Consider the following 6,282-nt stretch of genomic DNA (forward strand, 5'->3'; position numbering starts at 1 on the left):
GTTTAGTGTGCACTATTTATGTTGAATCTTAACAGCCTACTTCACCCTTATACACTAACTGACATTTTAGTTGATAGATTTAGACCTAAAGTTTGAATCAATCAACGTGTGATTTAAATATTTTAACTGTAGGAAAATCTTTGTGAAAGAATCCTGTAAGTATTGTTTATAGAATAAACCATTGCCAAAATCTTCAGTAACAACTTAAAAGAATGGAGTCGATAAATATATTATATACAAGAATATATACAAAACCTTTTAACATAATGAGGTCATATCATCGCCTCAATACGACAACTAAATATTTTGGATCCATTTTATTTTTTAGTCTGCGAAACCAAAGATGTTGATAAAAACTTTCTATTATAGAGATGGAGCCTAAATGTATGAAATTGAAGCAAAAGGAAGGTCCTCGAATCAACTGATAAGTTAGCTACAAGTGAATTCATTGCAGGTCCAGATGTGATATTCCGATATAATTTCATTATTATGAGCGATTATAATATCATAAACCTTGAACAATTAAATTCATAGAATTAGATAGATAAGAGTTCAGTAATACACAGAAGTTAACCAATAGGTGGGTCCAACGAAAGAAGCTTAAGTCGAATTCGCGTAAATCAGGGTACAAGTTTGCATAATTAATAATTATAAATACATATCGACTATGTTTAGGAAAAAGGGCGTAACCCTCGATTTTTCTAAGTGCTTTTATTAGCTATTAACAATGTATACAACTAAAACACATTTTACACATTCTGTAAGTAAGTAAGCCGCAAATGCCAAATTATTGTCTAAATTCAGGTTTTAAATGAGCTTTAATTATGTTTTAGTTTAAGGAAAAAAGCATTTTCATATTCTCAATTTCATCTCAATTTTAATAATTTTTCTGTAATAACTTTAATTATTGTTAGATCGAAAATATATTACACCAAATCATCAATCATCATGCACGTGCCTATTTTTTTAAAATATATTAAACCAAAATCATTCAAAAAAAGGTTTTTTGCCCATCCAGTAAAATGTGTTCTGAGAGGGTTACACCCTTTTTCCTAAACACAGTCGATATATATTTTGTTTAATTGGGACCAAAGACTAACAAAAACACTAATTTAGAAGAAAAATATTTAGTAAAATTTTTCATAAAATCTAACAAATTTGTCTGACGATACTTCTTTTTTTTCACGCAGAATTTCTTTATAGCAAGCAAATATTTTTTTTATTCCTTGCTTTGTAGCTATAACGCGTTCTTCGTTGGAGTCAGTGTTCCCATCTTTTTGACACCGAATTATAGTATTTGTTGAAAATGTATAGTTTTTCGATTCTCACAATAAAAAAATAAGTGATAACTTGTGAAAATCCGAGGCCTTTTTTTTATTTAAATCCTTCCAATTGAAAACGCTTACCGACAAATTCAAGAATACATAGTACGCGGAGAAAAATTATAGTACAAATACTATAATTATAGTATGGTTGGCAACACTGGTTGGAGTCTATGTTTTCTAAAATTTCTAAACCCTTTTCAATTGACCTTGACTTGTCAAGCTTGCAATTATTTTCATGTGCCTTTCGGGCGGAACTGAGTCTGAAGAGTCAGATAAAGAACCGCTTAACCCCGAGTTAACGTAAGTCAGGGTATTGCTGTATAATTAAATTTGACTTCAATTTGATATGCTTATATCCACAGGAATCAGTTTAAGCGAAATGGGTTTTACGTTTCGGTATCTTTAGGCTCTATGAACATATCAATGGTTAAAATACAACAGACTGGAACAGTACATAACTCTCATCAATCAGAATAATTGAAATTCAATACCCATCTAGTGCCCTCGGGGGAGTGTACTAACCAGACAACTCAGAAATACCTAACGGGTGTGGAGAAGAAAGCAACCGATCTTGAGTGCGGAAAAATATGGGATAAACTTAAAAACGTGTCAAGACATACGTCATACGTCAAACTGACAACTGCTCTAGGTTTATGCAATGACGCTCATTTAATATTGGTGTTATATGGTGCATTAAAGTGCGGCCACACCGGCAACAAGTCGCGCGACAACTCGTTAAATTTTACGATAATTATCATAATTGCTTAAGAAATTTTACGATAATTATCATGCTTATCGTAAAATTTAACGAGTTGTCGCGCGACTTGTTTTCGGTGTGGACCCGGCATTACACTCACACATTCAAAACCCTGTGTCAAAATGTATTGGGATATAGCCTATCGGAATTCTATTTTTTTGTGGTACTAACTCACTTTCATAATGTATTAAAAGGTCTATCTCCATAGAAGAATGGTTTCTTTCAACATCTTTGGTTATGACCAAAAAAAAATAGTTATAAATGACAGCTGCTTGTAACGATCATCGTGAAATTAAATAATGACTATTTAAATACAAAAAAATTATAAATATACTTTTTAAATATAATATATACATTTTCAATATTGTCAAATATATTGATCCATGCTCCTTTGAGTTTAAGTTTTAAATGAAGCTCTACTCACTACTGCGTCAATTGCATTTAAGAAACGGTAAAACTTTTAAACCAATATCTATGGATCAGTGCACAGACATCGCATGTCAGTGGCGAGGGGTGGAGAGCTAAAATCCGACATAAATAGTGCACATTAAACTTTGTCAGTCACACTTATTTTTTTTCATTGAAATAATAACACTAATTGCAGACGGTGCTGGTTAGTTTTTAAAAATCAACTAAACCCTGCCTAAAACAAACCATAATAGTTTAGATATGCTATGGGCGATCCAACAAAAGTAGTGCACACTTTTTCAGTCAACTTATATGTTATCGTTGAATTAACAATACGTATTATTACTGATGGTGTTGGTTAGTTTTTTTTTAATTCATTCAGCCCTACCTAAACCAAATCATAATAATGATTTAATGGTATAATTTTAGATATTTTATAGATATACGAATATCTTTTGACTATTATCTATTATGGCTTGGTTGCGCAGGGTACTAACTGACACTATTAGCAATTTGTAGTCTTAGTTCAATGAAAACAAATACGTATGACTGACTAAGTTTAGTTTACACTATTTACATTGGATCTTAACAGCTTAACTCCACCCTTCGCCACTGTCATAAATACAGTTTATACCGAAAAGTAATTAATTACATACAAAAAACCCACATGTAATATACATTAAATGTAAACAAAGTAAATTTTACTCTGTAAAAATATTGTACGTCTAAAATGGGTACCATAATAGTTTCACCTTTTCAGCTTCGATTTGAGTCATTGAAAATCGATTCTCTTAAAACATACACCATATTATGTGCACTGACCAATTGATATAATATGACTTATGTCGTAACGTCACTTGATCTACAAATGCATAACGTGGTCCAATTTTACATAAAGAATAAAACTGTACAAGTGAAATCATGCTGTGCATACGGCATAAATCTAACTGTTACTCCCATTTCACACGCAGCGTGAGCATTTTCCATCCAGCGGTTACAACAGTGGAGCGTGATACTGTATGGGAAATTTCACATTACAATTTTCATCGTGCGATAAAATTCACTCTGTGTGAAACAGGAGTTTCATGGTATCCACTTACAAAACATAGTGGCACATTGGTTCTATTATCATCAGTCAGGAAATAAAACAGGGATTCAAACTACATTACTATATAATATAATATAATTCTAAAATAATATGTAATAATTATTATACATTGACGTAGAAAGTTTCAATTGCTACACTGGACATAAGGCATTTTGCTGATTTAATATTACAAGGTTGTATGTAACGTTTTTGTGTTTATTTTAGGTTACTACTGGCAAGCCTCGAAAAATCACTGCAAGGTAAAGTCACCGGATTGAATTTGCACTCATCACAACCGTCCGTGGTGGAAAGGGCAGGGCGTGGCAGGGCCAAGAGGATATTGACATGAAAATCACGCAAACAAATGCTACTTTGGTATATTAAAACATTTTAAGTCAGTAACTTAAAAGTTGAGAAGCTCATGAAATTTGAGAGGGTCTAGAGCAGCCTGCCCACTCTGCAAATCATGCAACACCAAATATTCTAGATTCACAAGTAAAAATCAATCGTATAATTCACTTTCAATGGTTTTCGTAGGATTTGCTTCTAGTAGATTTTTTTTTAATGTTTTAAAATATTTAAAATTCATTTTTTTAAATTTAGTAAATGGTAACATATGACATCGTAATACTAGATCAGTCAAAAGACATCAACTGACATTTCCACGAAACCCAACATGACTAGATTGGTATTTAAAAAAGATTTATGATGGTGTAGTAAATTTCGATTCTTATATCTGGCGATTACAAAAATATATACATACGTACGCAAAAACTCCAGCATTGTTTCGTAAATTGAATTTTGAATCCCTATTCTACGGTGTCGCTTACGTCATTCTCACGTATCCTTTATACAAAATAACAACACGGGGAGTTACGCTAGCGTTACAGTGTCCCGCGTGTCATTATCGGAATAATGGCTACCCTTACATTGAAATATATCATTAAATATAATATTGTAGCAGTAGAAAATATATAAATATATATAGTTAACACTATAAATTTTGCATTAAAAAATCTAATCAATTCTAAAATAATTATAATGGATTACATTTACACATTTTTTTTTAAATTATTAACAGTCATCCAACAGAAACATGCATTTCATAGACCAATTTACAATTATAGATAATATTTAACAAGAAAATAACAAGAAATATTGAATTTTTAAGCACCAAACTAAAAATATATCCAAATGTATTATTAATATTAAAAAAAATTTAGTACAATATTATACAGTATTTTATAATATGTTAAATATAATATTACGGTGTTCTATCTTGTAAACATCGAAAATCCAAAGATAAGGTTTCCTAAAAGAATTACTGAAGCAATAGTAACATTACTCATAGAAATAATCACATTGCTTGTATGAAAAATTAGTGCAGTATTCTCAGAGCTCCTTTCTTCACCTCATTTTCATAATATGCTTTAGGTCTTTTAAGTTGTGATTATATCGTCGGTGTTTTGTAAAAAGGGCGAATCAACCATTTTGGCGAAATCGAGATTTTAATGAAAATACAATGTGTACCCCACTAGCTTAGTTGTGTAAAAACGGCGAATTTGTATCTCCACAGGAAAGTACTTAAAAACGATAATCGACTAAAATTAAATTAATTAAAATTACAAATAAAAAGCGAATGCCTATTATAATGACAGTTTTCTTTCTAAGCTTTATTATAAACTTGATAGATATTTATAATCATCCACAAGTCATAAACAAATAAATGTCAAAAGATAAAAATCCTCCTCCTGTAAAATGGCATTTTGGTTAATTTGCCCTTTTTACAAAACACCGACAATATTGAGATGCACGTCGCATACTGTCACGGCGACAAATTTAGTCTACAGTTGCGTCATTTTACAGAATATTTTGAACAATCACCACCTATATAAATTCAATGATAGAGAGTGCCAAATCCAAAAAAGAGTCTCTAATGTATTAGTATTTTGAATTATTCATGCTAATTTCAATTAATTTTAACAGTTTCTACGTGTGCATATTTTAAAATTACTTTCGATACTATATATCCATAGATAATATTTTGAATAGAACTCAACCTGTAGACCATAGATAATGGACAACATTCTTATAGAAAATACAAAAAGTCAACCACTAAAAATGAAAAACACGCGATTTTGACATAAATCGAAAATGTGTAGGCACGTAGATAATGCCAAAAAACATTGATTGAGTCTTGCAGGTGTCGATGCAGTGCGGTACGCGTGAGGTGACCTCATTATTGTTTTGATGATGTCAGCAGATTTTGTCAACTGACAATGTTCATTTAAAGGTTCAAATTGTGCTACGGGATGGGAGCATCAGTTTGATAACATTTTTAACACCAAGAAAAACGACATAACACATTTTTTTCCCGTAGCGGCAGCTTACTGTGACGTCACGTGATAGTACGCTACGTGCATCTCAATATAATCACAACTTTAGGGTCTATTTATTATCTCTATAGAAGGTTTCCTTCAAAATAATTTTGGTTTTAAATGGAATTTTGAAATTTAAAAATGAAAACAAAACCAATGAAACTATAAAAGTCTGCAAATGTCACGATTTACAAGGTGTTTTTCTATTGATTTTTCAAATGTTATGTGTGCAAGAGGTATATGTTTGTTTGATAATGCTAACATATTTAATAAAAATCAAATTCCTTAAAAAAATGGGATTTACAAGTTTCACAAGATAGACTGACG

This window comes from Rhyacophila brunnea, unplaced genomic scaffold (assembly GCF_057557595.1).
Source record: "Rhyacophila brunnea isolate RB1 unplaced genomic scaffold, BYU_Rbru_1.0 scaffold_24, whole genome shotgun sequence".
Taxonomy (NCBI): domain Eukaryota; kingdom Metazoa; phylum Arthropoda; class Insecta; order Trichoptera; family Rhyacophilidae; genus Rhyacophila; species Rhyacophila brunnea.